Below are 26,208 nucleotides of genomic sequence, written 5' to 3'. Positions count from 1 at the left end.
GGGAGTGAGAGAGGAATAGAGTATAGTGTTTTGGAGAGGGAAGAGGGGGATAGGTGGACTTAAAGGGTACCACTCTTACACCCTCAAGTGCAAAGTCGGGGAACACAACGACCACCTGATAAATAATTGGGATCCAGCTGGTCCCCCTTAGGCCGGGTTCAACACTGGGATCGCAAAAGGCAAATCACAATCGCCTACGGAGTGTGATTGCATTTCTACTAAGCAACTGTGGCTCCATGTTGCAGTGATTGCGTTTTTCGGTCTCATTCCAGAGAATGAGAATGGTGTTCTAACTGCCAGCAAAATGTTGCACGCAGTGCACTTTTGCGATTCACGCACATCACAGGCACTGCAAGGATTTACCGCAGTGCTTTGCTAAATACCGGCTATCAGCAATGAGCAGAAAAACTACTTATTAAAGCACCCCAAGAGTGAACTGGCCCTTAAGAGAACTTGATTGATGATTACAAATTGTTGCAACCTGCAGAGTAGAAGTCAGGGGTGTATTTAAAATGATTTAAATACACCCCCAAATTCTAATAATGGCCTCCTCCTCCCCATAGCCATACCAATCCTCACCAAAAAGGGACAAAGCATAGAAACGCAAACAAAACAAAAAAAGATGCAGGCCAACAATTGTAATTCTGGAAAATACCAATTGCACTAGCAAAAACCCGGCAATGCAATTTACATGTTCATCGCCGTGCTGTTGCTATTGGCAAAATGGGAATGATACAATTTTTAAATCGAAACGTTCTTAATAAAAAAGGGCGCTAATTAGTTAATCTCCATCTAAGAGAGTTTATTATATTCTTTTTTTAACAGAGTCCTTTGGCTAATCCAGTTGGCTAAAACTAAATCACATTTTGGCAAATAGGATTGTAAGCCGGCCCAGCATGGTAAGGTAGACTCTATTAGGGCGGGTTAGGTGATGGGAGTGAGAGAGGAATAGAGTATAGCGTTTTGGAGAGGGAAGAGGGGGATAGGTGGTCTTAAAGGGTACCACTCTTACACCCTCAAGTGCAAAGTCGGGGAACACAACGACCACCTGATAAATAATTGGGATCCAGCTGGTCCCCCTTAGGCCGGTTCAACACTGGGATCGCAAAAGGCAAATCGCAATCGCCTATGGAGTGTGATTGCATTTCTACTAAGCAATTGTGGCTCCATGTTGCAGTGATTGCGTTTTTCGGTCTCATTCCAGAGAATGAGAATGGTGCTCTAACTGCCAGCAAAATGTTGCACGCAGTGCACTTTTGCGATATACGCACATCACAGGCACTGCAAGGATTTACCGCAGTGCTTTGCTAAATACCGGCTATCAGCAAAGAGCAGAAACACTACCCACCAAAGCACCCCAAGAGTGAACTGGCCCTTAAGAGAACTTGATTGGTGATTACAAATTGTTGCAACCTGCAGAGTAGAACTCAGGGGTGTATTTAAAATGATTTAAATACACCCCCAAATTCTAATAATGGCCTCCTCCTCCCCATAGCCATACCAATCCTCACCAAAAAGGGACAAAGCATAGAAACGCAAACAAAACAAAAAAAGATGCAGGCCAACAATTGTAATTCTGGAAAATACCAATTGCACTAGCAAAAACCCGGCAATGCAATTTACATGTTCATCGCCGTGCTGTTGCTATTGGCAAAATGGGAACGATACAATTTTTAAATCGAAATGTGCTTAATAAAAAAGGGCCCTAATTAGTTAATCTCCATCTAAGATAGTTTATTATATTCTTTTTTTAACAGAGTCCTTTGGCTAATCCAGTTGGCTAAAAGTAAATCACATTTTGGCAAATAGGATTGTAAGCCGGCCCACCATGGTAAGGTAGACTCTATTAGGGCGGGTTAGGTGATGGGAGTGAGAGAGGAATAGAGTATAGTGTTTTGGAGAGGGAAGAGGGGGATAGGTGGACTTAAAGGGTACCACTCTTACACCCTCAAGTGCAAAGTCGGGGAACACAACGACCACCTGATAAATAATTGGGATCCAGCTGGTCCCCCTTAGGCCGAGTTCAACACTGGGATCGCAAAAGGCAAATCACAATCGCCTACGGAGTGTGATTGCATTTCTACTAAGCAACTGTGGCTCCATGTTGCAGTGATTGCGTTTTTCGGTCTCATTCCAGAGAATGAGAATGGTGTTCTAACTGCCAGCAAAATGTTGCACGCAGTGCACTTTTGCGATTTACGCACATCACAGGCACTGCAAGGATTTACCGCAGTGCTTTGCTGAATACCGACTATCAGCAAAGAGCAGAAAAAACACTTATTAAAGCACCCCAAGTGTGAACTGGCCCTTAAGAGAACTTTATTGGCGATTACAAATTGTTGCAACCTGCAGAGTAGAACTCAGGGGCGTATTTAAAATGATTTAAATATACCCCCAAATTCTAATAATGGCCTCCTCCTCCCCATAGCCATACCAATCCTCACCAAAAAGGTACAAAGCATAGAAACGCAAACAAAACAAAAAAAGATGCAGGCCAACAATTGTAATTCTGGAAAATACCAATTGCACTAGCAAAAACCCGGCAATGCAATTTACATGTTCATCGCCGTGCTGTTGCTATTGGAAAAATGGGAACGATACAATTTTTAAATTGAAATGTGCTTAATAAAAAAGGGCGCTAATTAGTTAATCTCCATCTAAGAGAGTTTATTATATTCTTTTTTTAACAGAGTCCTTTGGCTAATCCAGTTGGCTAAAACTAAATCACATTTTGGCAAACAGGATTGTAAGCCGGCCCACCATGGTAAGGTAGACTCTAATAGGGCGGGTTAGGTGATGGGAGTGAGAGAGGAATAGAGTATAGTGTTTTGGAGAGGGAAGAGGGGGATAGGTGGTCTTAAAGGGTACCACTCTTACACCCTCAAGTGCAAAGTCGGGGAACACAACGACCACCTGATAAATAATTGGGATCCAGCTGGTCCCCCTTAGGCCGGTTCAACACTGGGATCGCAAAAGGCAAATCGCAATCGCCTATGGAGTGTGATTGCATTTCTACTAAGCAATTGTGGCTCCATGTTGCAGTGATTGCGTTTTTCGGTCTCATTCCAGAGAATGAGAATGGCGCTCTAACTGCCAACAAAATGTTGCACGCAGTGCACTTTTGCGATATACGCACATCACAGGCACTGCAAGGATTTACCGCAGTGCTTTGCTGAATACCGGCTATCAGCAAAGAGCAGAAACACTACCCACCAAAGCACCCCAAGAGTGAACTGGCCCTTAAGAGAACTTGATTGGTGATTACAAATTGTTGCAACCTGCAGAGTAGAACTCAGGGGTGTATTTAAAATGATTTAAATACACCCCCAAATTCTAATAATGGCCTCCTCCTCCCCATAGCCATACCCATCCTCACCAAAAAGGTATAAAGCATAGAAACGCAAAAAAAACAAAAAAAGATGCAGACCAACAATTGTAATTCTGGAAAATACCAATTGCACTAGCAAAAACCCGGCAATGCAATTTACATGTTCATCGCCGTGCTGTTGCTATTGGAAAAATGGGAACGATACAATTTTTAAATTGAAACGTGCTTAATAAAAAAGGGCGCTAATTAGTTAATCTCCATCTAAGAGAGTTTATTATATTCTTTTTTTAACAGAGTGCTTTGGCTAATCCAGTTGGCTAAAACTAAATCACATTTTGGCAAATAGGATTGTAAGCCGGCCCACCATGGTAAGGTAGACTCTATTAGGGCAGGTTAGGTGATGGGAGTGAGAGAGGAATAGAGTATAGTGTTTTGGAGAGGGAAGAGGGGGATAGGTGGTCTTAAAGGGTACCACTCTTACACCCTCAAGTGCAAAGTCGGGGAACACAACGACCACCTGATAAATAATTGGGATCCAGCTGGTCCCCCTTAGGCCGGTTCAACACTGGGATCGCAAAAGGCAAATCGCAATCGCCTATGGAGTGTGATTGTATTTCTACTAAGCAATTGTGGCTCCATGTTGCAGTGATTGCGTTTTTCGGTCTCATTCCAGAGAATGAGAATGGCGCTCTAACTGCCAGCAAAATGTTGCACGCAGTGCACTTTTGCGATATACGCACATCACAGGCACTGCAAGGATTTACCGCAGTGCTTTGCTGAATACCGGCTATCAGCAAAGAGCAGAAACACTACCCACCAAAGCACCCCAAGAGTGAACTGGCCCTTAAGAGAACTTGATTGGTGATTACAACTTGTTGCAACCTGCAGAGTAGAACTCAGGGGTGTATTTAAAATGATTTAAATACACCCCCAAATTCTAATAATGGCCTCCTCCTCCCCATAGCCATACCAATCCTCACCAAAAAGGTACAAAGCATAGAAACGCAAACAAAACAAAAAAAGATGCAGGCCAACAATTGTAATTCTGGAAAATACCAATTGCACTAGCAAAAACCCGGCAATGCAATTTACATGTTCATCGCCGTGCTGTTGCTATTGGCAAAATGGGAACGATACAATTTTTAAATTGAAACGTTCTTAATAAAAAAGGGCCCTAATTAGTTAATCTCCATCTAAGATAGTTTATTATATTCTTTTTTTAACAGAGTCCTTTGGCTAATCCAGTTGGCTAAAACTAAATCACATTTTGGCAAATAGGATTGTAAGCCGGCCCACCATGGTAAGGTAGACTCTATTAGGGCGGGTTAGGTGATGGGAGTGAGAGAGGAATAGAGTATAGTGTTTTGGAGAGGGAAGAGGGGGATAGGTGGTCTTAAAGGGTACCACTCTTACACCCTCAAGTGCAAAGTTGGGGAACACAACGACCACCTGATAATTAATTGGGATCCAGCTGGTCCCCCTTAGGCCGGGTTCAACACTGGGATCGCAAAAGGCAAATCACAATCGCCTACGGAGTATGATTGCATTTCTACTAAGCAACTGTGGCTCCATGTTGCAGTGATTGCGTTTTTCGGTCTCATTCCAGAGAATGAGAATGGTGTTCTAACTGCCAGAAAAATGTTGCACGCAGTGCACTTTTGCGATTTACGCACATCACAGGCACTGCAAGGATTTACCGCAGTGCTTTGCTGAATACCGGCTATCAGCAAAGAGCAGAAACACTACCCACCAAAGCACCCTAAGAGTGAACTGGCCCTTAAGAGAACTTGATTGGTGATTACAAATTGTTGCAACCTGCAGAGTAGAACTCAGGGGTGTATGTAAAATGATTTAAATACACCCCCAAATTCTAATAATGGCGTCCTCCTCCCCATAGCCATACCAATCCTCACCAAAAAGGTATAAAGCATAGAAACGCAAAAAAAACAAAAAAAGATGCAGACCAACAATTGTAATTCTGGAAAATACCAATTGCACTAGCAAAAACCCGGCAATGCAATGTGCATGTTCATCGCCGTGCTGTTGCTATTGGCAAAATGGGAACGATACAATTTTTAAATCGAAATGTGCTTAATAAAAAAGGGCCCTAATTAGTTAATCTCCATCTAAGATAGTTTATTATATTCTTTTTTTAACAGAGTCCTTTGGCTAATCCAGTTGGCTAAAAGTAAATCACATTTTGGCAAATAGGATTGTAAGCCGGCCCACCATGGTAAGGTAGACTCTATTAGGGCGGGTTAGGTGATGGGAGTGAGAGAGGAATAGAGTATAGTGTTTTGGAGAGGGAAGAGGGGGATAGGTGGACTTAAAGGGTACCACTCTTACACCCTCAAGTGCAAAGTCGGGGAACACAACGACCACCTGATAAATAATTGGGATCCAGCTGGTCCCCCTTAGGCCGGGTTCAACACTGGGATCGCAAAAGGCAAATCACAATCACCTACGGAGTGTGATTGCATTTCTACTAAGCAACTGTGGCTCCATGTTGCAGTGATTGCGTTTTTCGGTCTCATTCCAGAGAATGAGAATGGTGTTCTAACTGCCAGCAAAATGTTGCACGCAGTGCACTTTTGCGATTTACGCACATCACAGTCACTGCAAGGATTTACAGCAGTGCTTTGCTGAATACCGGCTATCAGCAAAGAGCAGAAACACTACCCACCAAAGCTCCCTTAGAGTGAACTTGCCCTTAAGAGAACTTGATTGGTGATTACAAATTGTTGCAACCTGCAGAGTAGAACTCAGGGGCGTATTTAAAATGATTTAAATATACCCCCAATTTCTAAGAATGGCCTCCTCCTCCCCATAGCCATACCAATCCTCACCAAAAAGGTACAAAGCATAGAAACGCAAACAAAACAAAAAAAGATGCAGGCCAACAATTGTAATTCTGGAAAATACCAATAGCACTAGCAAAAACCCGGCAATGCAATTTACATGTTCATCGCCGTGCTGTTGCTATTGGAAAAATGCAGTGGCGTAGCTACAGACCTCAGGGCCCCGATGCAGAATTTGGACATGGGGGCCCCCCCCCCCATACTTACTCTGCCAGTGCCCTATGTATTCTTTCAAGGGATGTGGAAGCAGACAGCAATATAGCTGTCACCTGCAGGCCAATATAGCTGTCACTGCAGGCCAGTGTCCTCAGCAAACAGGCGTGTGCACCATGTGACGCCGGTAGCATTGGATCTGGGGGAGGGAGGGTAAGGAATATTGAGGGCGTAGTGAGAAGAGAGAGCGGGATTATTAGGGGTCTGGGAAAGGGAGGGTGGGGAATATTGAGGGGGGAATGAAGAGAAAAAGGGGGGTTATTAGGGGGGGTGAGTGAGGAGAGACAGGGGGGTTATTAGGAGTCTGGGAAAGGGAGGATGAGGAATATTGAGGGAGGAGTGAGGCGAGAGAGGGGAGCTATTATTAGGGGTCGGGGGACAGTGAAGAATATTGAGGGGGAAGTGAGGAGAGACAGGGGGGTTATTAGGGGTCGGGGGAGTAAGAAGTGAGAGCAGTTAGAGGTCTGGGAAAGGGAGGGTGAAGAATATTGAGGAAGGAGTGAGGGAGGTTATTAGGAGTCTGGGGGAGAGAGGTTGAGGGGGGGCTAGTGAGAATTCTGGGGGGTGGATAGAAAGACAGGAAATTACTAGGGGTCTGGTGGAGGAAGGTTAGTGAGCCCTGTTGAGGGCTCTGGATACAGTAAAGGCTGATAAGCAGTGACAGGGAAATAAAGAGGGAGACAGCACTCACCTCTCATACCTCCCGCTCTGTTTGCCTGGGGGAAGGGAGCTCTTGGCTCATCATCATCTTCTCCCATGCTCTGTCCTCTGTTCTTGCTGTGCCAGCCAATGGGATTTGCAGGGGCAGGGCTCGGTGAAAGAATCAAGCAACTCACAGGAACGATCCTGTGAGAGGCGGAGCTACCCGCGATTTGGGGGCGGAGCTACCCGCGATTTGGGGGTGGAGCTAAGCGGCTGTCACGGAGGGCCTGGGGACAGAGGAGAATGCGGGGAGCAGGGGCCGGTACGGGCCCTAGGAGATCGCGGGCCCGGTCGCCAGTGCGACTGCTGCGACCCCTGCTCCTACGCCAGTGGAAAAATGGGAACGATACAATTTTTAAATTGAAACGTGCTTAATAAAAAAGGGCGCTAATTAGTTAATCTCCATCTAAGAGAGTTTATTATATTCTTTTTTTAACAGAGTCCTTTGGCTAATCCAGTTGGCTAAAACTAAATCACATTTTGGCAAATAGGATTGTAAGCCGGCCCACCATGGTAAGATAGACTCTATTAGGGCGGGTTAGGTGATGGGAGTGAGAGAGGAATAGAGTATAGCGTTTTGGAGAGGGAAGAGGGGGATAGGTGGTCTTAAAGGGTACCACTCTTACACCCTCAAGTGCAAAGTCGGGGAACACAACGACCACCTGATAAATAATTGGGATCCAGCTGGTTCCCCTTAGGCCGGGTTCAACACTGGGATCGCAAAAGGCAAATTGCAATCGCCTATGGAGTGTGATTGCGTTTCTACCAAGCAATTGTGGCTCCATGTTGCAGTGATTGAGTTTTTTGGTCACATTCCAGAGAATGAGAATGGTGTTCTAACTGCCAGCAAAATGTTGCACGCAGTGCACTTTTGCGATTTACGCACATCACAGGCACTGCAAGGATTTACCACAGTGCTTTGCTGAATACCGGCTATCAGCAAAGAGCAGAAACACTACCCACCAAAGCACCCTAATAGTGAACTGGCCCTTAAGAGAACTTGATTGGTGATTACAAATTGTTGCAACCTGCAGAGTAGAACTCAGGGGTGTATGTAAAATGATTTAAATACACCCCCAAATTCTAGTAATGGCGTCCTCCTCCCCATAGCCATACCAATCCTCACCAAAAAGGTATAAAGCACGGAAACGCAAAAAAAAAAAAAAAAAAAAAGATGCAGACCAACAATTGTAATTCTGGAAAATACCAATTGCACTAGCAAAAACCCGGCAATGCAATTTACATGTTCATCGCCGTGCTGTTGCTATTGGCAAAATGGGAACGATACAATTTTTAAATCGAAATGTGCTTAATAAAAAAGGGCCCTAATTAGTTAATCTCCATCTAAGATAGTTTATTATATTCTTTTTTTAACAGAGTCCTTTGGCTAATCCAGTTGGCTAAAAGTAAATCACATTTTGGCAAATAGGATTGTAAGCCGGCCCACCATGGTAAGGTAGACTCTATTAGGGCGGGTTAGGTGATGGGAGTGAGAGAGGAATAGAGTATAGTGTTTTGGAGAGGGAAGAGGGGGATAGGTGGACTTAAAGGGTACCACTCTTACACCCTCAAGTGCAAAGTCGGGGAACACAATGACCACCTAATAAATAATTGGGATCCAGCTGGTCCACCTTAGGCCGGTTCAACACTGGGATCGCAAAAGGCAAATCGCAATCGCCTATGGAGTGTGATTGTATTTCTACTAAGCAATTGTGGCTCCATGTTGCAGTGATTGCGTTTTTCGGTCTCATTCCAGAGAATGAGAATGGCGCTCTAACTGCCAGCAAAATGTTGCACGCAGTGCACTTTTGCGATATACGCACATCACAGGCACTGCAAGGATTTACCTCAGTGCTTTGCTGAATACCGGCTATCAGCAAAGAGCAGAAACACTACCCACCAAAGCACCCCAAGAGTGAACTGGCCCTTAAGAGAACTTGATTGGTGATTACAAATTGTTGCAACCTGCAGAGTAGAACTCAGGGGTGTATTTAAAATGATTTAAATACACCCCCAAATTCTAATAATGGCCTCCTCCTCCCCATAGCCATACCAATCCTCACCAAAAAGGGACAAAGCATAGAAACGCAAACAAAACAAAAAAAGATGCAGGCCAACAATTGTAATTCTGGAAAATACCAATTGCACTAGCAAAAACCCGGCAATGCAATTTACATGTTCATCGCCGTGCTGTTGCTATTGGCAATATGGGAACGATACAATTTTTAAATCGAAACGTTCTTAATAAAAAAGGGCCCTAATTAGTTAATCTCCATCTAAGATAGTTTATTATATTCTTTTTTTAACAGAGTCCTTTGGCTAATCCAGTTGGCTAAAAGTAAATCACATTTTGGCAAATAGGATTGTAAGCCGGCCCACCATGGTAAGGTAGACTCTATTAGGGCGGGTTAGGTGATGGGAGTGAGAGAGGAATAGAGTATAGTGTTTTGGAGAGGGAAGAGGGGGATAGGTGGACTTAAAGGGTACCACTCTTACACCCTCAAGTGCAAAGTCGGGGAACACAACGACCACCTGATAAATAATTGGGATCCAGCTGGTCCCCCTTAGGCCGGGTTCAACACTGGGATCGCAAAAGGCAAATCGCAATCACCTATGGAGTGTGATTGCATTTCTACTAAGCAATTGTGGCTCCATGTTGCAGTGATTGCGTTTTTCGGTCTCATTCCAGAGAATGAGAATGGCGCTCTAACTGCCAGCAAAATTTTGCACGCAGTGCACTTTTGCGATATACGCACATCACAGGCACTGCAAGGATTTACCGCAGTGCTTTGCTGAATACCGGCTATCAGCAAAGAGCAGAAACACTACACACCAAAGCACCCCAAGAGTGAACTGGCCCTTAAGAGAACTTGATTGGTGATTACAAATTGTTGCAACCTGCAGAGTAGAATTCAGGGGTGTATTTAAAATGATTTAAATACACCCCCAAATTCTAATAATGGCCTCCTCCTCCCCATAGCCATACCAATCCTCACCAAAAAGGGACAAAGCATAGAAACGCAAACAAAACAAAAAAAGATGCAGGCCAACAATTGTAATTCTGGAAAATACCAATTGCACTAGCAAAAACCCGGCAATGCAATATACATGTTCATCGCCGTGCTGTTGCTATTGGCAAAATGGGAACGATACAATTTTTAAATCGAAATGTGCTTAATAAAAAAGGGCCCTAATTAGTTAATCTCCATCTAAGATAGTTTATTATATTCTTTTTTTAACAGAGTCCTTTGGCTAATCCAGTTGGCTAAAAGTAAATCACATTTTGGCAAATAGGATTGTAAGCCGGCCCACCATGGTAAGGTAGACTCTATTAGGGCGGGTTAGGTGATGGGAGTGAGAGAGGAATAGAGTATAGTGTTTTGGAGAGGGAAGAGGGGGATAGGTGGTCTTAAAGGGTACCACTCTTACACCCTCAAGTGCAAAGTTGGGGAACACAACGACCACCTGATAATTAATTGGGATCCAGCTGGTCCCCCTTAGGCCGGGTTCAACACTGGGATCACAAAATTCAAATCATAATCGCCTACGGAGTATGATAGCATTTCTACTAAGCAACTGTGGCTCCATGTTGCAGTGATTGCGTTTTTCGGTCTCATTCCAGAGAATGAGAATGGTGTTCTAACTGCCAGCAAAATGTTGCACGCAGTGCACTTTTGCGATTTACGCACATCGAAGGCACTGCAAGGATTTACCGCAGTGCTTTGCTGAATACCGGCTATCAGCAAAGAGCGGAAACACTACCCACCAAAGCACCCTAAGAGTGAACTGGCCCTTAAGAGAACTTGATTGGTGATTACAAATTGTTGCAACCTGCAGAGTAGAACTCAGGGGTGTATGTAAAATGATTTAAATACACCCCCAAATTCTAGTAATGGCGTCCTCCTCCCCATAGCCATACCAATCCTCACCAAAAAGGTATAAAGCATAGAAACGCAAAAAAAAAAACAAAAAAAGATGCAGACCAACAATTGTAATTCTGGAAAATACCAATTGCACTAGCAAAAACCCGGCAATGCAATGTGCATGTTCATCGCCGTGCTGTTGCTATTGGCAAAATGGGAACGATACAATTTTTAAATCGAAATGTGCTTAATAAAAAAGGGCCCTAATTAGTTAATCTCCATCTAAGATAGTTTATTATATTCTTTTTTTAACAGAGTCCTTTGGCTAATCCAGTTGGCTAAAAGTAAATCACATTTTGGCAAATAGGATTGTAAGCCGGCCCACCATGGTAAGGTAGACTCTATTAGGGCGGGTTAGGTGATGGGAGTGAGAGAGGAATAGAGTATAGTGTTTTGGAGAGGGAAGAGGGGGATAGGTGGACTTAAAGGGTACCACTCTTACACCCTCAAGTGCAAAGTCGGGGAACACAATGACCACCTCATAAATAATTGGGATCCAGCTGGTCCACCTTAGGCTGGGTTCAACACTGGGATCGCAAAAGGCAAATCGCAATCGCCTATGGAGTGTGATTGTATTTCTACTAAGCAATTGTGGCTCCATGTTGCAGTGATTGCGTTTTTCGGTCTCATTCCAGAGAATGAGAATGGTGCTCTAACTGCCAGCAAAATGTTGCACGCAGTGCACTTTTGCGATATACGCACATCACAGGCACTGCAAGGATTTACCGCAGTGCTTTGCTAAATACCGGCTATCAGCAAAGAGCAGAAACACTACCCACCAAAGCACCCCAAGAGTGAACTGGCCCTTAAGAGAACTTGATTGGTGATTACAAATTGTTGCAACCTGCAGAGTAGAACTCAGGGGTGTATTTAAAATGATTTAAATACACCCCCAAATTCTAATAATGGCCTCCTCCTCCCCATAGCCATACCAATCCTCACCAAAAAGGGACAAAGCATAGAAACGCAAACAAAACAAAAAAAGATGCAGGCCAACAATTGTAATTCTGGAAAATACCAATTGCACTAGCAAAAACCCGGCAATGCAATTTACATGTTCATCGCCGTGCTGTTGCTATTGGCAAAATGGGAACGATACAATTTTTAAATCGAAATGTGCTTAATAAAAAAGGGCCCTAATTAGTTAATCTCCATCTAAGATAGTTTATTATATTCTTTTTTTAACAGAGTCCTTTGGCTAATCCAGTTGGCTAAAAGTAAATCACATTTTGGCAAATAGGATTGTAAGCCGGCCCACCATGGTAAGGTAGACTCTATTAGGGCGGGTTAGGTGATGGGAGTGAGAGAGGAATAGAGTATAGTGTTTTGGAGAGGGAAGAGGGGGATAGGTGGTCTTAAAGGGTACCACTCTTACACCCTCAAGTGCAAAGTTGGGGAACACAACGACTACCTGATAATTAATTGAGATCCAGCTGGTCCCCCTTAGGCCGGGTTCAACACTGGGATCACAAAATTCAAATCATAATCGCCTACGGAGTATGATAGCATTTCTACTAAGCAACTGTGGCTCCATGTTGCAGTGATTGCGTTTTTCGGTCTCATTCCAGAGAATGAGAATGGTGTTCTAACTGCCAGCAAAATGTTGCACGCAGTGCACTTTTGCGATTTACGCACATCGAAGGCACTGCAAGGATTTACCGCAGTGCTTTGCTGAATACCGGCTATCAGCAAAGAGCAGAAACACTACCCACCAAAGCACCCTAAGAGTGAACTGGCCCTTAAGAGAACTTGATTGGTGATTACAAATTGTTGCAACCTGCAGAGTAGAACTCAGGGGTGTATGTAAAATGATTTAAATACACCCCCAAATTCTAGTAATGGCGTCCTCCTCCCCATAGCCATACCAATCCTCACCAAAAAGGTATAAAGCATAGAAACGCAAAAAAAAAAAAAAAAAAAAGATGCAGACCAACAATTGTAATTCTGGAAAATACCAATTGCACTAGCAAAAACCCGGCAATGCAATTTACATGTTCATCGCCGTGCTGTTGCTATTGGCAAAATGGGAACGATACAATTTTTAAATCGAAATGTGCTTAATAAAAAAGGGCCCTAATTAGTTAATCTCCATCTAAGATAGTTTATTATATTCTTTTTTTAACAGAGTCCTTTGGCTAATCCAGTTGGCTAAAAGTAAATCACATTTTGGCAAATAGGATTGTAAGCCGGCCCACCATGGTAAGGTAGACTCTATTAGGGCGGGTTAGGTGATGGGAGTGAGAGAGGAATAGAGTATAGTGTTTTGGAGAGGGAAGAGGGGGATAGGTGGACTTAAAGGGTACCACTCTTACACCCTCAAGTGCAAAGTTGGGGAACACAACGACCACCTGATAATTAATTGGGATCCAGCTGGTCCACCTTAGGCTGGGTTCAACACTGGGATCGCAAAAGGCAAATCGCAATCGCCTATGGAGTGTGATTGTATTTCTACTAAGCAATTGTGGCTCCATGTTGCAGTGATTGCGTTTTTCGGTCTCATTCCAGAGAATGAGAATGGTGCTCTAACTGCCAGCAAAATGTTGCACGCAGTGCACTTTTGCGATATACGCACATCACAGGCACTGCAAGGATTTACCGCAGTGCTTTGCTAAATACCGGCTATCAGCAAAGAGCAGAAACACTACCCACCAAAGCACCCCAAGAGTGAACTGGCCCTTAAGAGAACTTGATTGGTGATTACAAATTGTTGCAACCTGCAGAGTAGAACTCAGGGGTGTATTTAAAATGATTTAAATACACCCCCAAATTCTAATAATGGCCTCCTCCTCCCCATAGCCATACCAATCCTCACCAAAAAGGGACAAAGCATAGAAACGCAAACAAAACAAAAAAAGATGCAGGCCAACAATTGTAATTCTGGAATATACCAATTGCACTAGCAAAAACCCGGCAATGCAATTTACATGTTCATCGCCGTGCTGTTGCTATTGGCAAAATGGGAACGATACAATTTTTAAATCGAAATGTGCTTAATAAAAAAGGGCCCTAATTAGTTAATCTCCATCTAAGATAGTTTATTATATTCTTTTTTTAACAGAGTCCTTTGGCTAATCCAGTTGGCTAAAAGTAAATCACATTTTGGCAAATAGGATTGTAAGCCGGCCCACCATGGTAAGGTAGACTCTATTAGGGCGGGTTAGGTGATGGGAGTGAGAGAGGAATAGAGTATAGTGTTTTGGAGAGGGAAGAGGGGGATAGGTGGACTTAAAGGGTACCACTCTTACACCCTCAAGTGCAAAGTCGGGGAACACAACGACCACCTGATAAATAATTGGGATCCAGCTGGTCCCCCTTAGGCCGAGTTCAACACTGGGATCGCAAAAGGCAAATCACAATCGCCTACGGAGTGTGATTGCATTTCTACTAAGCAACTGTGGCTCCATGTTGCAGTGATTGCGTTTTTCGGTCTCATTCCAGAGAATGAGAATGGTGTTCTAACTGCCAGCAAAATGTTGCACGCAGTGCACTTTTGCGATTTACGCACATCACAGGCACTGCAAGGATTTACCGCAGTGCTTTGCTGAATACCGGCTATCAGCAAAGAGCAGAAACACTACCCACCAAAGCACCCTAAGAGTGAACTGGCCCTTAAGAGAACTTGATTGGTGATTACAAATTGTTGCAACCTGCAGAGTAGAACTCAGGGGTGTATGTAAACTGATTTAAATACACCCCCAAATTCTAATAATGGCGTCCTCCTCCCCATAGCCATACCAATCCTCACCAAAAAGGTATAAAGCATAGAAACGCAACAAAAAACAAGAAAAGATGCAGACCAACAATTGTAATTCTGGAAAATACCAATTGCACTAGCAAAAACCCGGCAATGCAATATGCATGTTCATCGCCGTGCTGTTGCTATTGGCAAAATGGGAACGATACAATTTTTAAATCGAAATGTGCTTAATAAAAAAGGGCCCTAATTAGTTAATCTCCATCTAAGATAGTTTATTATATTCTTTTTTTAACAGAGTCCTTTGGCTAATCCAGTTGGCTAAAAGTAAATCACATTTTGGCAAATAGGATTGTAAGCCGGCCCACCATGGTAAGGTAGACTCTATTAGGGCGGGTTAGGTGATGGGAGTGAGAGAGGAATAGAGTATAGTGTTTTGGAGAGGGAAGAGAGGGATAGGTGGACTTAAAGGGTACCACTCTTACACCCTCAAGTGCAAAGTCGGGGAACACAACGACCACCTGATAAATAATTGGAATCCAGCTGGTCCCCCTTAGGCCGGGTTCAACACTGGGATCGCAAAAGGCAAATCACAATCGCCTACGGAGTGTGATTGCATTTCTACTAAGCCATTGTGGCTCCATGTTGCAGTGATTGCGTTTTTCGGTCTCATTTCAGAGAATGAGAATGGTGTTCTAACTGCCAGCAAAATGTTGCACGCAGTGCACTTTTGCGATTTACACACATCACAGGCACTGCAAGGATTTACCGCAGTGCTTTGCTGAATACCGACTATCAGCAAAGAGCAGAAAAAACACTTATTAAAGCACCCCAAGTGTGAACTGGCCCTTAAGAGAACTTTATTGGCGATTACAAATTGTTGCAACCTGCAGAGTAGAACTCAGGGGCGTATTTAAAATGATTTAAATATACCCCCAAATTCTAATAATGGCCTCCTCTTCCCCATAGCCATACCAATCCTCACCAAAAAGGTACAAAGCATAGAAACGCAAACAAAACAAAAAAAGATGCAGGCCAACAATTGTAATTCTGGAAAATACCAATTGCACTAGCAAAAACCCGGCAATGCAATTTACATGTTCATCGCCGTGCTGTTGCTATTGGAAAAATGGGAACGATACAATTTTTAAATTGAAATGTGCTTAATAAAAAAGGGCGCTAATTAGTTAATCTCCATCTAAGAGAGTTTATTATATTCTTTTTTTAACAGAGTCCTTTGGCTAATCCAGTTGGCTAAAACTAAATCACATTTTGGCAAACAGGATTGTAAGCCGGCCCACCATGGTAAGGTAGACTCTATTAGGGCGGGTTAGGTGATGGGAGTGAGAGAGGAATAGAGTATAGTGTTTTGGAGAGGGAAGAGGGGGATAGGTGGTCTTAAAGGGTACCACTCTTACACCCTCAAGTGCAAAGTCGGGGAACACAACGACCACCTGATAAATAATTGGGATCCAGCTGGTCCCCCTTAGGCCGGTTCAACACTGGGATCGCAAAAGGCAAATCGCAATCGCCTATGGAGTGTGATTGCATTTCTACTAAGCAATTGTGGCTCCATGTTGCAGTGATTGCGTTTTTCGGTCTCATTCCAGAGAATGAGAATGGTGCTCTAACTGCCAGCAAAATGTTGCACGCAGTGCACTTTTGCGATATACGCACATCACAGGCACTGCAAGGATTTACCGCAGTGCTTTGCTGAATACCGGCTATCAGCAAAGAGCAGAAACACTACCCACCAAAGCACCCCAAGAGTGAACTGGCCCTTAAGAGAACTTGATTGGTGATTACAAATTGTTGCAACCTGCAGAGTAGAACTCAGGGGCGTATTTAAAATGATTTAAATATACCCCCAAATTCTAATAATGGCCTCCTCCTCCCCATAGCCATACCAATCCTCACCAAAAAGGTACAAAGCATAGAAACGCAAACAAAACAAAAAAAAGATGCAGGCCAACAATTGTAATTCTGGAAAATACCAATTGCACTAGCAAAAACCCGGCAATGCAATTTACATGTTCATCGCCGTGCTGTTGCTATTGGCAAAATGGGAACGATACAATTTTTAAATCGAAACGTTCTTAATAAAAAAGGGCCCTAATTAGTTAATCTCCATCTAAGATAGTTTATTATATTCTTTTTTTAACAGAGTCCTTTGGCTAATCCAGTTGGCTAAAAGTAAATCACATTTTGGCAAATAGGATTGTAAGCCGGCCCACCATGGTAAGGTAGACTCTATTAGGGCGGGTTAGGTGATGGGAGTGAGAGAGGAATAGAGTATAGTGTTTTGGAGAGGGAAGAGGGGGATAGGTGGTCTTAAAGGGTAACACTCTTACACCTTCAAGTGCAAAGTTGGGGAACACAACGACCACCTGATAATTAATTGGGATCCAGCTGGTCCCACTTAGGCCGGGTTCAACACTGGGATCGCAAAAGGCAAATCACAATCGCCTACGGAGTGTGATTGCATTTCTACTAAGCAACTGTGGCTCCATGTTGCAGTGATTGCGTTTTTCGGTCTCATTCCAGAGAATGAGAATGGTGTTCTAACTGCCAGCAAAATGTTGCACGCAGTGCACTTTTGCGATTTACGCACATCACAGGCACTGCAAGGATTTACCGCAGTGCTTTGCTGAATACCGGCTATCAGCAAAGAGCAGAAACACTACCCACCAAAGCACCCTAAGAGTGAACTGGCCCTTAAGAGAACTTGATTGGTGATTACAAATTGTTGCAACCTGCAGAGTAGAACTCAGGGGTGTATTTAAAATGATTTAAATACACCCCCAAATTCTAATAATGGCCTCCTCCTCCCCATAGCCATAACCATCCTCACCAAAAAGGTATAAAGCATAGAAACGCAAAAAAAGATGCAGACCAACAATTGTAATTCTGGAAAATACCAATTGCACTAGCAAAAACCCGGCAATGCAATTTACATGTTCATCGCCGTGCTGTTGCTATTGGAAAAATGGGAACGATACAATTTTTAAATTGAAACGTGCTTAATAAAAAAGGGCGCTAATTAGTTAATCTCCATCTAAGAGAGTTTATTATATTCTTTTTTTAACAGAGTGCTTTGGCTAATCCAGTTGGCTAAAACTAAATCACATTTTGGCAAATAGGATTGTAAGCCGGCCCACCATGGTAAGGTAGACTCTATTAGGGCAGGTTAGGTGATGGGAGTGAGAGAGGAATAGAGTATAGTGTTTTGGAGAGGGAAGAGGGGGATAGGTGGTCTTAAAGGGTACCACTCTTACACCCTCAAGTGCAAAGTCGGGGAACACAACGACCACCTGATAAATAATTGGGATCCAGCTGGTCCCCCTTAGGCCGGTTCAACACTGGGATCGCAAAAGGCAAATCGCAATCGCCTATGGAGTGTGATTGTATTTCTACTAAGCAATTGTGGGTCCATGTTGCAGTGATTGCGTTTTTCGGTCTCATTCCAGAGAATGAGAATGGCGCTCTAACTGCCAGCAAAATGTTGCACGCAGTGCACTTTTGCGATATACGCACATCACAGGCACTGCAAGGATTTACCGCAGTGCTTTGCTGAATACCGGCTATCAGCAAGGAGCAGAAACACTACCCACCAAAGCACCCCAAGAGTGAACTGGCCCTTAAGAGAACTTGATTGGTGATTACAACTTGTTGCAACCTGCAGAGTAGAACTCAGGGGTGTATTTAAAATGATTTAAATACACCCCCAAATTCTAATAATGGCCTCCTCCTCCCCATAGCCATACCAATCCTCACCAAAAAGGTACAAAGCATAGAAACGCAAACAAAACAAAAAAAGATGCAGGCCAACAATTGTAATTCTGGAAAATACCAATTGCACTAGCAAAAACCCGGCAATGCAATTTACATGTTCATCGCCGTGCTGTTGCTATTGGCAAAATGGGAACGATACAATTTTTAAATTGAAACGTTCTTAATAAAAAAGGGCCCTAATTAGTTAATCTCCATCTAAGATAGTTTATTATATTCTTTTTTTAACAGAGTCCTTTGGCTAATCCAGTTGGCTAAAACTAAATCACATTTTGGCAAATAGGATTGTAAGCCGGCCCACCATGGTAAGGTAGACTCTATTAGGGCGGGTTAGGTGATGGGAGTGAGAGAGGAATAGAGTATAGTGTTTTGGAGAGGGAAGAGGGGGATAGGTGGTCTTAAAGGGTACCACTCTTACACCCTCAAGTGCAAAGTTGGGGAACACAACGACCACCTGATAATTAATTGGGATCCAGCTGGTCCCCCTTAGGCCGGGTTCAACACTGGGATCGCAAAAGGCAAATCACAATCGCCTACGGAGTATGATTGCATTTCTACTAAGCAACTGTGGCTCCATGTTGCAGTGATTGCGTTTTTCGGTCTCATTCCAGAGAATGAGAATGGTGTTCTAACTGCCAGAAAAATGTTGCACGCAGTGCACTTTTGCGATTTACGCACATCACAGGCACTGCAAGGATTTACCGCAGTGCTTTGCTGAATACCGGCTATCAGCAAAGAGCAGAAACACTACCCACCAAAGCACCCTAAGAGTGAACTGGCCCTTAAGAGACCTTGATTGGTGATTACAAATTGTTGCAACCTGCAGAGTAGAACTTAGGGGTGTATGTAAAATGATTTAAATACACCCCCAAATTCTAATAATGGCGTCCTCCTCCCCATAGCCATACCAATCCTCACCAAAAAGGTATAAAGCATAGAAACGCAAAAAAAACAAAAAAAGATGCAGACCAACAATTGTAATTCTGGAAAATACCAATTGCACTAGCAAAAACCCGGCAATGCAATGTGCATGTTCATCGCCGTGCTGTTGCTATTGGCAAAATGGGAACGATACAATTTTTAAATCGAAATGTGCTTAATAAAAAAGGGCCCTAATTAGTTAATCTCCATCTAAGATAGTTTATTATATTCTTTTTTTAACAGAGTCCTTTGGCTAATCCAGTTGGCTAAAAGTAAATCACATTTTGGCAAATAGGATTGTAAGCCGGCCCACCATGGTAAGGTAGACTCTATTAGGGCGGGTTAGGTGATGGGAGTGAGAGAGGAATAGAGTATAGTGTTTTGGAGAGGGAAGAGGGGGATAGGTGGACTTAAAGGGTACCACTCTTACACCCTCAAGTGCAAAGTCGGGGAACACAACGACCACCTGATAAATAATTGGGATCCAGCTGGTCCCCCTTAGGCCGGGTTCAACACTGGGATCGCAAAAGGCAAATCACAATCACCTACGGAGTGTGATTGCATTTCTACTAAGCAACTGTGGCTCCATGTTGCAGTGATTGCGTTTTTCGGTCTCATTCCAGAGAATGAGAATGGTGTTCTAACTGCCAGCAAAATGTTGCACGCAGTGCACTTTTGCGATTTACGCACATCACAGTCACTGCAAGGATTTACAGCAGTGCTTTGCTGAATACCGGCTATCAGCAAAGAGCAGAAACACTACCCACCAAAGCTCCCTTAGAGTGAACTTGCCCTTAAGAGAACTTGATTGGTGATTACAAATTGTTGCAACCTGCAGAGTAGAACTCAGGGGCGTATTTAAAATGATTTAAATATACCCCCAATTTCTAAGAATGGCCTCCTCCTCCCCATAGCCATACCAATCCTCACCAAAAAGGTATAAAGCATAGAAACGCAAACAAAACAAAAAAAGATGCAGACCAACAATTGTAATTCTGGAAAATACCAATTGCACTAGCAAAAACCCGGCAATGCAATTTACATGTTCATCGCCGTGCTGTTGCTATTGGCAAAATGGGAACGATACAATTTTTAAATCGAAACGTTCTTAATAAAAAAGGGCCCTAATTAGTTAATCTCCATCTAAGATAGTTTATTATATTCTTTATTTAACAGAGTGCTTTGGCTAATCCAGTTGGCTAAAAGTAAATCACATTTTGGCCAATAGGATTGTAAGCCGGCCCACCATGGTAAGGTAGACTCTATTAGGGCGGGTTAGGTGATCGGAGTGAGAGAGGAATAGAGTATAGTGTTTTGGAGAGGGAAGATGGGGAGATATGTGGACTTAAAGGGTACCACTCTTACACCCTCAAGTGCAAAGTCGGGGAACACAACGACCACCTGATAAATAATTGGGATCCAGCTGGTCCCCCTTAGGCCGGGTTCAACACTGGGATCGCAAAAGGCAAATCACAATCGCCTACGGAGTGTGATTGCATTTCTACTAAGCAACTGTGGCTCCATGTTGCAGTGATTGCGTTTTTCGGTCTCATTCCAGAGAATGAGAATGGTGTTCTAACTGCCAGCAAAATGTTGCACGCAGTGCACTTTTGCGATTTACGCACATCACAGGCACTGCAAGGATTTATCGCAGTGCTTTGCTGAATACCATCTATCAGCAAAGAGCAGAAACACTACCCACCAAAGCACCCCAAGAGGAGCTGGCCCTTAAGAGAACTTGATTGGTGATTACAAATTGTTGGAACCTGCAGAGTAGAACTCAGGGGCGTATTTAAAATGATTTAAATATACCCCCAAATTCTAATAATGGCCTTCTCCTCCCCATAGCCATACCAATCCTCACCAAAAAGATACAAAGCATAGAAACGCAAACAAAACAAAAAAAAGATGCAGGCCAACAATTGTAATTCTGGAAAATACCAATTGCACTAGCAAAAACCCGGCAATGCAATTTACATGTTCATCGCCGTGCTGTTGCTATTGGCAAAATGAGAACGATACAATTTTTAAATCGAAACGTGCTTAATAAAAAAGGGCCTTTATTAGTTAATCTCCATCTAAGATAGTTTATTATATTCTTTTTTTAACAGAGTCCTTTGGCTAATCCAGTTGGCTAAAAGTAAATCACATTTTGGCAAATAGGATTGTAAGCCAGCCCACCATGGTAAGGTAGACTCTATTAGGCCTGGAACCCACTGAAAACCGCAAACGCAAAACGCAACCGCTAGCGTTTTGTCTGAGCGGTTTGCAAGCGGATTCATGCGCGTTTTTGGTCGTGTTTTGCAACATTGTATTTTTTTCCCCAGCGGGTGCCTAGCGTTTTGCGTTTTGCGTTTTTATCCTGATTGGTCCTGTGAATTATTTTTCATTTTGTTACAGTGTGCTGAACCGCAAAACGCTAGCAAAACCGCTCAGTTTAGGTTTTGCTGAGCGTTTCTGCTAGCAATACTTTACATTGAAGCGCTAACGCTCCCAAAATGCTGCAGGTCCTGCGTTTGCGTTTCTGGGAAACGCAAACGCTCCTGTGGAAGTTGGCCCATCCATTAACATTAGCCCAGCGTTTTGGCAAACTGCTAGCGTATCGCAGTGCTGCCAAAACGCTGCCAAAAGCGCTCCTGTGGGTTCCAGCCCTTAGGGCGGGTTAGGTGATGGGAGTGAGAGAGGAATAGAGTATAGTGTTTTGGAGAGGGAAGATGGGGAGATAAATGGACTTAAAGGGTACCACTCTTACACCCTCAAGTGCAAAGTCGGGGAACACAACGACCACCTGATAAATAATTGGGATCCAGCTGGTCCCCCTTAGGCCGGTTCAACACTGGGATCGCAAAAGGCAAATCGCAATCGCCTATGGAGTGTGATTGCATTTCTACTAATCAATTGTGGCTCCATGTTGCAGTGATTGCGTTTTTCGGTCTCATTCCAGAGAATGAGAATGGCGCTCTAACTGCCAGCAAAATGTTGCACGCAGTGCACTTTTGCGATATACGCACATCACAGGCACTGCAAGGATTTACCGCAGTGCTTTGCTGAATACCGGCTATCAGCAAAGAGCAGAAACACTACCCACCAAAGCACCCCAAGAGTGAACTGGCCCTTAAGAGAACTTGATTGGTGATTACAAATTGTTGCAACCTGCAGAGTAGAACTCAGGGGTGTATTTAAAATGATTTAAATACACCCCCAAATTCTAATAATGGCCTCCTCCTCCCCATAGCCATACCCATCCTCACCAAAAAGGTATAAAGCATAGAAACGCAAACAAAACAAAAAAAGATGCAGACCAACAATTGTAATTCTGGAAAATACCAATTGCACTAGCAAAAACCCGGCAATGCAATTTACATGTTCATCACCGTGCTGTTGCTATTGGCAAAATGAGAACGATACAATTTTTAAATCGAAACATTCTTAATAAAAAAGGGCCCTAATTAGTTAATCTCCATCTAAGATAGTTTATTATATTCTTTTTTTAACAGAGTCCTTTGGCTAATCCAGTTGGCTAAAAGTAAATCACATTTTGGCAAATAGGATTGTAAGCCGGCCCACCATGGTAAGGTAGACTCTATTAGGGCGGGTTAGGTGATGGGAGTGAGAGAGGAATAGAGTATAGTGTTTTGGAGAGGGAAGATGGGGAGATAAATGGACTTAAAGGGTACCACTCTTACACCCTCAAGTGCAAAGTCGGGGAACACAACGACCACCTGATAAATAATTGGGATCCAGCTGGTCCCCCTTAGGCCGGTTCAACACTGGGATCGCAAAAGGCAAATCGCAATCGCCTATGGAGTGTGATTGCATTTCTACTAAGCAATTGTGGCTCCATGTTGCAATGATTGCGTTTTTCGGTCTCATTCCAGAGAATGAGAATGGCGCTCTAACTAGTGTTGGGCGAACAGTGTTCGCCACTGTTCGGGTTCTGCAGAACATCACCCTGTTCGGGTGATGTTCGAGTTCGGCCGAACACCTGATGGTGTTCGGCCTTTTAAGTTCGGGTTCGCCCCGAACTTCTGTATGCCCCCGAACAGGGCCGAACAGGGCCCCTGTTCGGGCGAACAGGGCCCTGTTCGGCCGAACAGGCCGCAATACGGCCCCCCTATGGGGTCGCAGGCATAAGGGGGGAGCATGCCCCGATCGCGGGGGGGGTCGGAAATTCCCCCCACCCCCTCCGCTAGCGCTCCCCCCTCTGCCCGCTTCCCCATAAAAAAAGTTTAAATCAAGTTCAATAGTAGTGTACCTGGGCTGGTGGCATTGGCTGGCAGTGGAGTGAGGAGGAGGAGGAGTCCGAGTAGCAGAGTGACGTTGAGGCCGGGCAGCGGGCGGTTCAGCGCTAGTACCCTTGTGGTACTTCCGCCCTTTCTCTGACCTCACGTCCTCTGCATACGAGGGTACGCATCACGCGTACCCTCGTATGCGTCATCACGCAGAGGACGTGAGGTCAGAGAAAGGGCGGAAGTACCACAAGGGTACTAGCGCTGAACCGCCCGCTGCCCGGCCTCAACGTCACTCTGCTATTCGGACTCCTCCTCCTCCTCACTCCACTGCCAGCCAATGCCACCAGCCCAGGTACTATTGAACTTGATTTAAACTTTTTGTATGGGGAAGCGGGCAGAGGGGGGAGCGCTAGCGGAGGGGGTGGGGGGAATTTCCGACCCCCCCCCGCGACCGGGGCATGCTCCCCCCTTATGCCTGCGACCCCATAGGGCCCCCAAAATGGGCATGTTCGGGGGTCCCATTGACTCCCATTGAGTTCGGCGTTCGGGCCGAACATGCCGAACATCTGGCCCATGTTCGGCCTGTTCGGCCTGAACCCGAACATCCAGGTGTTCGCCCAACACTAGCTCTAACTGCCAGCAAAATGTTGCACGCAGTGCACTTTTGCGATATACGCACATCACAGGCACTGCAAGGATTTACCGCAGTGCTTTGCTGAATACCGGCTATCAGCAAAGAGCAGAAACACTACCCACCAAAGCACCCCAAGAGTGAACTGGCCCTTAAGAGAACTTGATTGGTGATTACAAATTGTTGCAACCTGCAGAGTAGAACTCAGGGGTGTATTTAAAATGATTTAAATACACCCCCAAATTCTAATAATGGCCTCCTCCTCCCCATAGCCATACCCATCCTCACCAAAAAGGTATAAAGCATAGAAACGCAAAAAAAACAAAAAAAGATGCAGACCAACAATTGTAATTCTGGAAAATACCAATTGCACTAGCAAAAACCCGGAAATGCAATTTACATGTTCATCGCCGTGCTGTTGCTATTGGCAATATGGGAACGATACAATTTTTAAATCGAAACGTTCTTAATAAAAAAGGGCCCTAATTAGTTTATCTCCATCTAAGATAGTTTTTTATATTCTTTTTTTAACAGAGTCCTTTGGCTAATCCAGTTGGCTAAAAGTAAATCACATTTTGGCAAATAGGATTGTAAGCCGGCCCACCATGGTAAGGTAGACTCTATTAGGGCGGGTTAGGTGATGGGAGTGAGAGAGGAATAGAGTATAGTGTTTTGGAGAGGGAAGAGGGGGATAGGTGGTCTTAAAGGGTACCACTCTTACACCCTCAAGTGCAAAGTTGGGGAACACAACGACCACCTGATAATTAATTGGGATCCAGCTGGTCCCCCTTAGGCCGGGTTCAACACAAAGGCAAATCACAATCGCCTACGGAGTATGATTGCATTTCTACTAAGCAACTGTGGCTCCATGTTGCAGTGATTGCGTTTTTCGGTCTCATTCCAGAGAATGAGAATGGTGTTCTAACTGCCAGCAAAATGTTGCACGCAGTGCACTTTTGCGATTTACGCACATCACAGGCACTGCAAGGATTTACCGCAGTGCTTTGCTGAATACCGGCTATCAGCAAAGAGCAGAAACACTACCCACCAAAGCACCCTAAGAGTGAACTGGCCCTTAAGAGAACTTGATTGGTGATTACAAATTGTTGCAACCTGCAGAGTAGAACTCAGGGGTGTATGTAAAATGATTTAAATACACCCCCAAATTCTAATAATGGCGTCCTCCTCCCCATAGCCATACCAATCCTCACCAAAAAGGTATAAAGCATAGAAACGCAACAAAAAACAAAAAAAGATGCAGACCAACAATTGTAATTCTGGAAAATACCAATTGCACTAGCAAAAACCCGGCAATGCAATGTGCATGTTCATCGCCGTGCTGTTGCTATTGGCAAAATGGGAACGATACAATTTTTAAATCGGAATGTGCTTAATAAAAAAGGGCCCTAATTAGTTAATCTCCATCTAAGATAGTTTATTATATTCTTTTTTTAACAGAGTCCTTTGGCTAATCCAGTTGGCTAAAAGTAAATCACATTTTGGCAAATAGGATTGTAAGCCGACCCACCATGGTAAGGTAGACTTTATTAGGGCTGGTTAGGTGATGGGAGTGAGAGAGGAATAGAGTATAGTGTTTTGGAGAGGGAAGAGAGGGATAGGTGGACTTAAAAGGTACCACTCTTACACCCTCAAGTGCAAAGTCGGGGAACACAACGACCACCTGATAAATAATTGGGATCCAGCTGGTCCCCCTTAGGCCGGGTTCAACACTGGGATCGCAAAAGGCAAATCACAATCGCCTACGGAGTGTGATTGCATTTCTACTAAGCAATTGTGGCTCCATGTTGCAGTGATTGCGTTTTTCGGTCTCATTCCAGAGAATGAGAATGGTGTTCTAACTGCCAGCAAAATGTTGCACGTAGTGCACTTTTGCGATTTACACACATCACAGGCACT

The sequence above is a fragment of the Hyperolius riggenbachi genome, chromosome 9 (assembly GCF_040937935.1).
Source record: "Hyperolius riggenbachi isolate aHypRig1 chromosome 9, aHypRig1.pri, whole genome shotgun sequence".
Classification (NCBI taxonomy): domain Eukaryota; kingdom Metazoa; phylum Chordata; class Amphibia; order Anura; family Hyperoliidae; genus Hyperolius; species Hyperolius riggenbachi.
The sequence above is the reverse complement of the archived record's forward strand: the minus strand, read 5'-3'. Positions refer to the sequence as shown.